Source organism: Bos grunniens, chromosome X (genome assembly GCF_055505025.1).
Source record: "Bos grunniens cultivar Pamir isolate PY7600 chromosome X, Bosgru_T2T1.0, whole genome shotgun sequence".
NCBI lineage: Eukaryota > Metazoa > Chordata > Mammalia > Artiodactyla > Bovidae > Bos > Bos grunniens.
In genome coordinates this window covers 25,900,801-25,913,649 of record NC_141194.1, presented here as the reverse complement: position 1 = coordinate 25,913,649, position 12,849 = coordinate 25,900,801, and the positions used below count along the sequence as shown (strand labels likewise).

The 12,849-nt window shown below is 40.5% G+C and overlaps 1 long non-coding RNA gene across 30 annotated transcripts in view; it reads left to right on the top strand.

The window, feature by feature from the left end:
• The first annotated feature begins 13 nt into the window (after positions 1–13).
• LOC147340006 (uncharacterized) overlaps positions 14–12,849 on the top strand; it is a 384,986-nt gene continuing 372,150 nt past the window's right edge. For 11 of the 30 annotated variants that reach the window (XR_015159244.1, XR_015159259.1, XR_015159258.1 and 8 more), the window contains exons 1-2: positions 17–273; positions 5,454–5,580. This is a non-coding gene — a long non-coding RNA (uncharacterized LOC147340006). Of the gene's footprint in view, positions 274–5,453; positions 5,581–12,849 lie in introns of all 30 variants that reach the window. The other 19 variants (XR_015159252.1, XR_015159254.1, XR_015159255.1 and 16 more) reach the window with 13 other exon arrangements.

The window sequence follows — 12,849 nt, the reverse complement described above, 5'->3', positions numbered from 1 at the left end:
GTGGGAATGAAAGGCGATGATAAGGATTGGATTCAGCTGGCTGTTGTTAACTGTGATTGGAGCCCTGAAGAAGGAAAATTGCGAGCTGAGGTCAACCAGCTCTCCAAATGTAGTGTGGAAGTCAGAATGCTCCTCGGCGGCCATTAAGGAGATTCTCATATCCTAGAACCAGAGGGCAGAAGGTGCTGAGAATCGCTACCAAGATCTGGTTTTAAAAGGGAGGTAGTTAGAAAGAAGGCAGAATAAGCAGCTCCAGCAAATCCTAGGCTAAAGGTAAGCCCTGATGGGGAAAGAGGAATGCTCAGAAGTGGGATGGGGACTTTTTAAAAAATATATTTATTTATTTATAGCTGTGCTAGGTCACCCCACTCCAGTACTCTTGCCTGGAAAATCCCATGGATGGAGGAGCCTGGTGGGCTACAGTCCATGGGGTTGCTGAGAGTCGGACACGACTGAGGGACTTCACTTCTCACTTTTCACTTTCATGCATTGGAGAAGGAAATGGCAACCCACTCCAGTGTTCTTGCCTGGAGAATCCCAGGGATGGGGGAGCCTGGTGGGCTGCCGTCTATGGGGTTGCACAGAGTCGGACACGACTGAAGCAACTTAGCAGCAGCAGCAGTGCTAGGTCATTGTTCCTGTGCGTGGGTTTTCTCTAGCTGTGGTGAGTGGGGGCTACTCTCTAGTTGCGTGGGCTTCTCACTGCAGTGGCTTCTCTTGTTGCAGAGAATGGGCTCTGTGGCTTGTGGGCTACAGTAGTTGCCCTGTGGCATGTGGGATCTTCCTGGACCAGGTATGGAACCAGTGTCCCCTGCATTGCAAGGTAGATTCTTAACCACCGGACCACAATGGGAAGCCGGGCTGGAGGCTTTTGAAAACAGGCCCTTGAAAAACCTTGAAGCAATAGATCTGCTCTCTTTTACCCTCATTGCTTCTACCAATAACCGGTCAAGTCTCAGCATGGCCTGCACTGGGGACTTCCGTTCTGGCTCTACTGGGAAGATATATACCAGTAGGAAATGGGAAAACATATCTGAGAAACATGCTGTGGGTGCTGAACTGGGATGAGAGTCACGGAACTTAAAGCTGGTAGAGATTTTATCGGGGTACTCTCCTGAATCAGAATTTAAAGTCCTGGCAAAGACGGGTGTGCGTGCATGCTAAATCAGTCGTGTCCAACTCTTTGTGACCCTATGGACTGTGGCCCACCAGGCTCTTCTGTCCATGGGATTTACCAGGCAAGAATACTGCCATTTCCTCCTCCAGGGGATCTTCCCAACCCAGGGATCAAACCCATGTCTCATTCGGTGCCTGGAAGTCCCCTGGTGAGGTGGCTGGGAATACCTTGGCAGAGTATTGACTATCATTAAAAAACTTAGAGAAGTCAGTTTTGGTGTTTTATTTTTTTTTAAATTGAAGTATGGTTGTTTTACAATGTTGTGTAAATTTCTGCTGTACAGAAAAGTGATTCAGTTATATGTATATATACATTTTCTTTTTTTAATATGCTTTTCCATCATGGTTTACCATAGGATATTGACTATGGTTTTCTGTGCTATACAGTAGGACCTTGTTTATCCATTCCACATATAAAAACTTATATCTGCTAACCCCAGTCTCCCATTTCATACCTTCCCCAACCCCCTCCTCCTTGGCAACCACCAGTCTGTTCTCTATGTCCATGAGTCTGTGTTTTGTAGATAGGTTCATTAGTATTCTGGCCTGGAGAATCCCATCACTTCACTTCATTTGTGTCATATTTTAGATTCCACATATAAGTGATATCGTATGGTATTTGTCTTTCTCTTTCTGACTTACTTTAAGAATTGAGCATTGTTAAATGGATTTTGGAAAGCCAGAGAATTCTTTAGTGCATGACATTTCTAGGAAGTAGCTGTATGTTACATAAACAAATAGTCCAAACCTCCATGCCCACCTCTGTGCTGACATTTATCCCTGAGCTTTCACCTATGACTCTCTAGAATCTTCCCGGTGATGAACTGATGAAAGAGTTAAAATTCTGTTCTGGTACATGTGTGGCTCAACGTGTTAGTGAAAGCAGAAATGAATACATCAAGCCCTACTGAGGGGTGGCCTTAAATGACAGAGGTGATGGTGAAAATACCCCAGAGCTTTGGGTGGTACACCTGCTCATCAACTTGTGTGGTGGGCTATTAGGCCTCAGCTAAGACTATTTGGAATCCTTGGCAGTGGTAAATGACTTGGCTTGTTGTCTGATGCTCTTTGAAGGAGCGTGATGGGAAAAACAAAGATCAGAAGTCAGATGAGAAGGCATGTGGCTGTATCTCTGGGAGTGGTCAGATGTAAAGTCTGTGAATCTTTGTTTTGAATGTCAATGCCTATTGAATATCATTCAGCACAGAAAAGGCACTGCATTAGAAAGGGAACAGGATGATTGTCCAGTGGACATCAGCAACCTCTGTCCTTAGCACCCTAGTGGATTCCTTATGGCATGATGATTCCCCGAATGACGTAGCCATGTGGGCAGGATGCAGGTTGCACGTGGGTATAGCAGCACGGGCCTCTCACACCCAAGCTGGTCTATCTACTGCCACGCCTGCACATCCAGCCTGTCGGCGGCAGAGAACGATGATGAACCCTCAGTGGAGGACCATCTTTAAAGGAGAATAACCGCTGATGACAAGTAGATTACATTGAATCCTTGTATTAGTTTCTTATGGCTGTTGTAACAAATAACCCCAAACTTGGTACCTTAGGACAATAGAAATTTATTCCCTCAGAGTTCTGAAGGCCAAAAATCGGAAATCACCTAGCCAAATTTAACGTAATGGCAGGGTACTGCTCCCTCCTGAGGCTTTAGAGGGAAATCCTTTCCTTGTCTCTCTCAGCTTTTGGTGGCTGCTAGCATTCCTTGGTCGGAGAAGGCAATGGCACCCCACTCTAGTACTCTTGCCTGGAAAATCCCATGGACAGAGGAGCCTGGTAGGCTGTGGTCCATGGGGTTGCTAAGAGTTGGACATGACTGAGCGATTTCACTTTCACTTTTCACTTTCATGCATTGGAGAAGGAAATGGCAACCCACTCCAGAATTCTTGCCAGGAGAATCCCAGGGACGGGGGAGCCTGGTGGGCTGCCGTCTCTGGGGTTGCACAGAGTCAGACACGACTGAAGCGACTTAGCAGCAGCAGCAGCATTCCTTGGTGGGTGGCCACATCACTCCAGTCTGCTACTTTGGTCCCACTGCCTTCTTCTCTGTGTGGCAGAGACCCTCTGTCCCCTCTCTTACCACACATGATTGAAAGGGTTTAGGACCAACTGGAATAATTCAGGGTAATAGCCCCATGGCAAGATCCTTCATTTAATCACATCCACAAAGACTTTCCCCCATACACTGTAACACAGTTTCCAGGGATCAGTACCTGATCTCTTTATTCAGACCACTGTATACCCTCCACTTAAGATGAAGCAGATATCTGTTCTTACTGAATTTGGCATGTGTTTCTGGTATGGCTTTGGCTTCCCTGCCTGTGATAGTAATGCTGACACTAGTACCTGAAAGTTCACAGAGTGTCTTATTTACTATTATATCGATAGAATGCCATAACATAGCCTTATACACAGGGATTCACCTTCCTGAAAGGTGAAATTGGGAGCTGCATGCACGGGTCCCTGGGATTCCCTGGTCCTCCCATATGCCTTGTTACCTGGTCTATTTTCATGTTTAAATGGCTTAAGGGGAGCTTAGAGATGAGAGTTTATAAGTTTGGGACACTGTTCAAGATTCAAGAAATGTGTGAACCAACAGCCATTATATAGGTTACTGTATTCTTCATAGAATATACAGATTTGGGAACAAAAAAGTGGAATTAGGAATTAACTTTCTCATTATTAGTCTCAAGGGCCCACTTGGGGAATTTATACTTCCCATTCATCCATATTTAGGTTAAGTTGAACTAGAAATTGTAGCTCCAGAGGGTGGTGGTGGAATCTACCAGAGGACAAAGTGAAGTGCCACTAAAGCTAAAGTTAAAGGTACTGAGAGTGACTATGTTGAGTTCTTCATATCAGTAGGTCATCAAGCAAAAAGAGGATTTACTATATGGTCCTGACTGATTGACCCTGATGAGTATGAGCAGATAGGATTGTTGCTACATAATATTCATGTGTGTGTGTGCTCAGTCGAGTCCGATTCTTTGCGATCCCATAGCCCCTAGCCTGGCAGGCTCCTCTGTCCATGGGATTTTCCAGGCAAGAATACTGGAGTGGGTTGCCATTCCCTTACATAATATTGGGTTGGCCAGAAAGTTCGTTTGGATTTTTCTAACCCAAGCATAGGGAAGTATTTGTTTCTGGAACTCAAGAGACTCACTGGAGTGGCCTTTGGTGCTTCTCTGCCTGCTGATAACCTTGAACAGGCAATTGCCTCAATCATGGCCTGAAAAGGACAAGGTAACCAGGACCCCAGTTTCCACAGGGCAAGAAACCTAGACCAGCACAAGTGCTGGCCAGAGTGATGAGAATCAGGAATGGCTGTTAGATGTAGGAAATGAAAAATCTTGCTTCTGGCTTCAAGATCACCCATAGTGGTATGATGCTTGTGTTTAAAAAGACTTTATTCTGAATTTTTTAAAAGAAATAATGACTGGCTGAAGAAGCAGTGCCAAGGCAGAATAAACTTAATGTGGACACAAGTGGAACTGAATGGTGCAAGGGGTGGATGACAGCAGATACTCTCAAGGGCCCTGTTCACATCCCCTTGGCAAAAAGTGTTTGAATGTTATGTTCCACAGCATAGGTATAAGGAACATGATTCCATGGTACAATACACAAATGACTATCAAAGTGCTTGGTAGTATAATAGGTACTCAGTGAATGTTTGCTGAATTAATAAATGAATACATGGATGTATGAGTATACAGATGACTTCTGTGGTAAGCAGAATTATAAGATGCCTCCTCTTATCTTTGTTTTATTTGTTTTTTGGCCATACCCCATGACACATGGGATCTTAGTTCCCTGACCATGGATAGAATCCATGCCCCCTGTAGTGGAAGTATGAAGTCTTACCCACTGGACCACCAGTGAAGTCCCTCCTCTTAATATCTGTTATCTCCTCATGTTACTCCTGTGATGCTGTTAGGTTACATGGCAATCAAATGAAATTTTACAGACATGATTAGGTTATTAATGAGATGACTTTAATATAGAGAGATTATCTTGGTAGACCTAATCTTATCACATTGGCCCCTTAAAGGCAGAGTTTTCTCTGGCTGGGAGCAGTGCAGATATCAGAAAGATGAGAAATGAGAGAGGGATTCTTGTGAGGGAGTTTCTCTTGAGATGGACGTGGCCACAGGCCAAGGATCTAAGAGAGGTCTCTGGTTGCTGAGAACAATGCCTGGCCAACAGCCAGCAAGAAAACAGGGATTTCAGTCATATAACCTCAAGGAATTGTATTCTGCCCACAACAGGAATGATGCTGGAAGTGGATTCTTCCCTAGAGTCTCCAGAAAAGAGCCCAACATTGACTTAGGCCTTCTGAGCCCCCCTGCAGAAAAATCCACCTGGACTTGTGATGATCAGAACTGTGAGGTAAAAGTATGTGTCATTTCAAACCACTAAATTTGCAGTAAGTTGTTATGCAGCAATAGAAAATTCATATGATTTCTAAACCTAGAAACCATCCAGATCTAGGCTGAAGCTTTTGTCTTGAATGGCCACTGAGTGCCAGAATGCTTGAGGATATTTCCCTGTCACCTAAAACCGAATATGCATAAATCAGAATCTGTCATGGTCTATGACCTACTAACTCATCTTTTGGGAATTCCTAAGTGACCCCAAAATCTTTTCTATAAATGTGACTCCAAACCTCTGAGCTTTCATCCAAGCCAAGGTAGCTTTCGTCATTTACTGTAGTATTGTCAAACTCCAGTCTTCTATCACCTTCAACATTTTTGCTTCATAGTAAAATTAGCTACAATGCTCTTAATATTTTTCTGTATATCCGCTCATTCTTTTACTTAAATGCATGCATGATAAAAGCATGTCACTACCATAAATGGTAAACTAGTATCATTGACCATAAATAGAGGGTAAATGTAAAAATAAATACAATGAAAAAAACTTCTGAATTTCAGCTAGATACTGCTGGCTGCTGAAGGCTCTGAACATAAGGCCTGCTCACTCTTTGTTTAAAAAAGGAGATTAGCAAATGTTAGAGAGGTGTTAAGTCAAAGTAGCTCAAATAGCTCAAATTGAGAATTTCTCTTGACATAATTAGAGGGATTGAAAGAGACTTAAAATGGAAATAGCATTTTCCCCTATGTGTTAGTTACATTCTTTAATGGCTTTTCCACTGCAATTTAAATTATTTAAATATCACCCCAAATCATCTTGGATACCTTGTGGTGAGAGTCCAACACTTTGAAAAATATTCTGAGTGACTAAAAATTACCTTTCCATCTAAGAGAACTGTGTAAACTTGGACATGTACTGAGTAAATGTTCAAGATGTATCATTATTGTTATTATCACCAGTATCATCACATTACCATCATCGTCTCCACCCTCCTCCACATTTTTTATCTCAAATCAGTTTTACTCTTTATAAAACCTATCAGTGGTTTCTCTTACAGTTATTACTCCTCCCCATTCACTTTCTTAATCTTTATTTTGGAAAAAAAATTATTGTCTCCTAATCAATACTGTTGTGTAAAAATCCTTTGCATTACCACTAGCTTTCCTTCCAAAATTAATATTTGATCACTTCTGAGTAACATAAGACCAGAATGTAATATTGGGGTTATCATGAGCCATTGAGTAAGGCAGGCTCTTCTGCCTCACCCCCAGTCACTCCCAAGCACATCAGCTTGTTTTATTCTCCTTTAGGGCACTTATCCTCATTTATAAATTTTCTTATTTTTGGTGGTTTCGTTTAAAGTCAGTCTCACTCGACCAAAGCATAAGCTCAGGGAGTATGAGGACCTGGTTTTTCTTTGTGTCTCAGTGCAGCATCAGAGGGGCACCTGCCACATAATAGGTCCTCAGTGACCTTGGTTAACCTTCACCTCCCTAACCTTGGTTTCAGAACCTGCAAAATGGAGATAACAGTGCCCAGCTAACACAGTAGTTGTGAGGACTAAATGAGATTACTTATGTAAAGCTTCTGGTACATCAACAGAAGCTATTAGTATATCTTTGTATTGTTGTTGGAATAAGGTCAATCTTAGACTAGTATTCAAAGACTTCTAGACTTATGTCATCAATTTCTATATCTCAAACCATTTTTCACATTAACCTGATACTCCAGCTCTTGTTGTAATATTTATTTATTGACTGTTTGACTTAGGCTAGGTTTGGGGTGTACAAAACAAAAAGACCTGGTTCCTGCCCTCATAGAGATATAAGATAAGATAGACTCATAAAGGAGACAAATATTGTGACGATAACCATAATGAAATAATGCACATGTATTGCAGATATTAGAGAAACAGTGTCCTGGGATACCTGGATAGGAATGAGCTAGGGGTGGAGGATGCAGAAGGAGAGGAACGAAATGCCATGATTGCATAACCAAGGCTTTTGCAGCCCTCTGGGATGCCTGGACTTCCCAGGTGGCACTAGTGGTAAAGAACCTACCTGCCAATGCAGGTAGATATGAGAGACCTGGGTTGCATCCTTGGCTGGAGAAGATCCCCTGGAGATCTTCTCTAGGCAACCCACCCCAGTATTCATGCCTGGAGAATCCCATGGACAGAGGAGCCTGGTGGGCTGCAGTCCATGGGGTCGCAAAGAGTCAGACACGACTGAAGAGAGTTAGCAGCAGCAGCAGCAGCGGCAGGGATGCCTTTGCCTCCTACTTAAATATCCCTTTTTACATGAAATTGCCCCCAGATTTCCTTAATAGCATTTACCCTGATTTTTCCTTTACTCCTTCACTCCTAGCTCATACTTTGTTGATGTACTCCTCCCAGACTCCAGGCTCTCCTATTTAATTTTTACTTTTTTCTGTTCATTTCATAGGACAGCGAGTTTCCAAAGCATGGTAAACGTTTTTTGTTTGTTCTTCTCTACAGACTTTGTGGTTATTTTGGAAGTTACTTTGCTAAAACTAGAGCTTCTGTCATTTCTTTGAGTCTACAGGTCCCAAATCTATTCCTTCAGTTTACTGCAAATTATCAGTATCTCTGCCTAAGAGCATTATGTTCTTATAAAATATTAATTTTATGAAAGTAGCCATATATAACTCCTTTTATCATGTGTTAGAAAAAGGATTTAAAGCACAGAACAAGTCACTAGGCACAATCCGGTGCAAACTCTAAACTGGTACTTGAGTTTAAATGAGACTGAATATGGGAATAAGAATAAATGTGGGAAAAAGTAGAAGTGAGTGAAAAATGGTTGTGGCAAAATTACCAGCTGTTATTTATAGTCTGTGCCAAGTATAAATATGTCCTTGCAAAACTTGAAGAGATGAGTCGTCAGTTATTTCAAGACAAATTTCTGACTTGCTTTATATTATTTAAGAGTATTTTATGGAGACAGTATTAAAAATTCTGTATATAGAGGGACAGATAGATGGAAGGACATTATGGTGTGACCAATGGGCCTCATCTAAAGATTAGAAACTTGTGGTTATCAAATCTTTTTGGTTTTTCGTACATATCTACTTTTTCTGAAATAATACAGAAAGAAATACATTTGAGTTTACAGTAATCACAGCACTTCACAGCTTAACACCAATTTGCCAGGCTCATGACAGAGAGCCTTTGGTCTGAAGCTTCTCCAAGGTAAGATCAAAGCGAGAAGTTTCCTGCACTAAATACACAGATCTCAGCCACTCTGCATATTTTGTTTTGTGGTTGCTATTTCTTTTGTCCCTAATGGTGATTGCACATATTTGTTTAATGTAGGATCACAGTGGGCACGAACTCCCAAGAAAACCAATCATGACCTTTACACACTCAAGAATGTCTTATGTGTAAGGCTCTGTGCTAGGGGCTGGGATAAACAAGAAGGAAGACAGCAAAATCCCTCCCTTTAAGAAACTTATAGAAAAGTAGAGAAGCTAAGATAGAGAATATAGAAAATGGAAAAACAGAGAAGTCAATCCTTGACAATATGATGTGATATTCAAGTAGTACATATTCTCAGTGTTGTTCAGTCACTAAGTCATGTCCAACTCTTTGTGACATCATGGACTGCAGCACCCTGGGCTTCCCTGTCCTTCACTATCTCCCAGAGTTTGCTCGAACTCATGTGCATTGTGTCGATGATGCCATCCAACCATCTCATCCACTGTTACATAGCTAATCACTGTTTCTTGTGGTCAGGATGGTGGCTTCTAAATCCTTATCTCTATTCACAGCTTTCATCATACAGGATCCAACCTGATTGTTTCGTGTAGATCTTTTTAATAAGAAGGGACATTTGTGATCATCCAAATCACTCATTTTTATAGAAACCAAGTTCCCCAAAAGTTTAAACAGCTAGCTAATGGTTTACTACAGTAGAATCCAGGTCTCCTGATTTACAACGCCAAATGCTAATACTTTAGCCACATTCATCCACATCTTCACTCTCTGAAGGAATGTAGCACAGAACTGTTAACAGATTAACTGATAATAATATTTATAATGCTTGAAAAAGTTGATCAGACTCATGAAGTTTCATATCTATTACTCTATAGCACCCACTAGCTAGTTAAAAAAAAAAAAGGATTTATTGAACCCACTTTAAATCTTATTTAAAAGTATGTAGATAACTGAATCTCACTTGAGGCAATAAATATTTATCAGATTTTAGTAAAAACAAATCTTTTTGTTGTTGGTTTTCTTAATTTAATTTTTGTTTTATATTGGAGTATAGTTCATTTACAATGTTATATTAGTTTCAGGTATATAGCAAAGTGAATCAGTTAAACATATACATATATCCATTCTATTTCAGATTCTTTTCCCATGTAGGTTTGTATGGAATATTGAGAATTCCCTGTGCTATGTCCTTGTTGATTATCTTTTATATATAATAGTGTGTATATATCAATCTCTAACTCCTAATTTAGCCCTCCCTTCAACGTTTCCCCTTTGGTAACTGTAAGTTTGTTATCTATGTCTGTGAGTTTATTTCTATTTTGTAAATAAATACATTTTTTTAGATTTCACATATAAGTGATGTCCTATGATATTTTTTTCTTCCTCTGTCTTATGTAACTTAGTATCATAGTCTCTAAGTCCATCCATGTTGCTGCAAATGGCATCATTTCATTCCTTTTTCTGGCTGAGTAATATTCCGTTGTATATATATACCTCATCTTCTTTATCCATTCCTCTGTCAGCAGATGTTTAGGTTGCTTCCATGCCCTGGCTGTTGTAAAGAGTGCTTCAAAGAACATTGGGGTGCATGTCTCTTTTCAAATTAGTTTTCTCCAGATTCATGCCCAGTAGTGGAATTGCTGGATCATATGGTAGCTCTGTTTTAGTGTTTTAAGGAACTTCCATAATGTACCAATTTACATTCCCATCAGCAGTGTAGGAATGTTCCTTTTTCTCTACACTCTCTCCATCATTTATTATTTGTAGACTTTTTGATAATGACCATTCTGACCAAAGTGGGGTGAAACCTCATGTAGGTTTTTTTTAATGAGAGGATAATTCTTTTACAATATTGTGATGGATTTTGCCATACATCAACATGAATTGGCATTATGTCCCCTCCCTCTTAAACCCCCCTCCCAGCTCCCTCCCCGTCCCATCTAGCTTGTCACAGAGCACTGGGTTTGGGTACATTGAACTCCCACTGGCTATCTGTTTTACATGTAATGACATATATGTTTTGATGCTATTCTCTCATATCATCCCACACTCTCCTTCCCCAACTGTGTCCAAAATGTCTGTGTCTCCTTTGCTGCCATGCAGGTAGGATCGTCAGTACTCTATCTTTCTAGATTCCATATATATGTGTTAATATATGATATTTGTCTTTCTCTTTCTGACTTACTTCACTTTGTATCATAGGCTTTAGGTTCGTCCACCTCATTAGAACTGACTCAAATTCGTTCCTTTTTATGGCTGAGTAGTATTCCATTGTGTATATGTACCACAACTTCCATATCCATTCATCTATTCATGGACAACTAGGTCATTTCTGTGTCCTGCTGCTGCTGCTAAGTCGCTTCAGTCATGTCCGACTCTATGTGACCCCACAGATGGCAGCCCACCAGGCTCCTCCATCCCTGGGATTCTCCAGGCAAGAACACTGGAGTGGGTTGCCATTTCCTTCTCCAGTGCATGAAAGTGAAAAATGAAAGTGAAGTCCCTCAGTCATGTCCAACCCTCAGCGACCCCATGGACTGCAGCCTACCAGGCTTCTCCATCCTAGCTATTGTAAATAGTACTGCAAGGAACATTGGGGTACATGTGTCTTTTTCAATTCTGGTTTCCTCAGGATATATACCCAGTAGTGGGATTGCTGGTTCATATGGTAGTTTTATTCCTAGTTTTTTTAAAGACTCTCCATACTGTTCTCCATTGTGGCTGTATCAGGTTGCATTCCCATCAGTAGTGTAGGAGGGTTCCCTTTTCTCCACACCCTCTCCAGCATTTATTGTTTTTGGACATTTTGATGATGGCCATTCTGCCTGGTGTGAGATGACACTTCATTGTAGTTTTTATTTGCATTTCTCTAATAATGAGCAATGTTAAGCATCTTTTCATGTGTTTATCTCTATGTCTTCTTTGGAGAAATGTCTATTTAGGTCATCTGCCCACTTTTTGATTGGGTTGTTTGTTTTTCTGGGATTGAGTTGCATGAGCTGCTTGTATATTTTGGAGATTAATTCTTTGTTAGTTGTTTCATTTGCTATTAATTTCTCCCATTTTGAAGGTTGTTTTTTTCACCTTGCTTATAGTTTTCCTTCATTGTGCAAAAACTTTTAAGTTTAATTAGGTCCCATTTGTTTATTTTTGTTTTTATTTCCATCATTCTAGGAGGTGAGTCATAGAGGGTCTGGCTGTGGTTTATGTTAGAGAATGTTCTGCCTATGTTTTCCTCTAAGAGCTTTTCATTGTAGTTTTGATGTACGTTCCTCTAATAATTAGTGATGTTAAACATCTCTTCATGTACTTTTTGGCCATCTGTATGTCTTCTTTGGAGAAATGTCAATTTAGATTTGCCCATTTTAAAGATTTTGGTTCAGATGTTTATCACTCCCCTGACCACTAAACATTCTATAAGAATCTTTAAATTCTCTTATTCTTGAGGGGAAGTCATGAATTTTAAGCTGGATTGTCATTTTTGAAAGTATGGTAAAGGGAAATACTGAAGTAACTACTGGAAATGTTGCATCTTTGTGTTTTTTCCCCCACAAGTCTGGGAGGAGCCTGAGATGCAAAAGGTATGCATCATATAGATGTCCATGGTTAGGGTGTCAGTAATTTATATTTCAGGGTTGAATGAGTCAATGAAGTCTCACTCCTTATCTTGATAAGATCGGCTACTTGGGAGGAGAGTTTTGATTGAGGAGGTGGATGACTTTGAAACAAGAACATATTAGAGGTTAGGGCAGAATGTTAAATGTAGGCGGTAAATTACAATTACAGTAGCAGCAAGATAATGTGTCCTTAAAAGATGAAGGAGAGTGACACTGTATTTCTTCAATGCTTATACTATGACTGATAGATTTCTAAGCACTTTATGGGAATTAACTCATTTAATCGTCCTAACAGTCTACGAATTGGGTACTATTAGTATCACCATTTAACAAATGAAGAAACTTAGTATTATGGTCTGATCCAAGTCCATTTGATCATACTCAACTTTAAGTTATATTAAGGTAGATATTTGTGGCAACCATTAGTTAAAGGGGGTG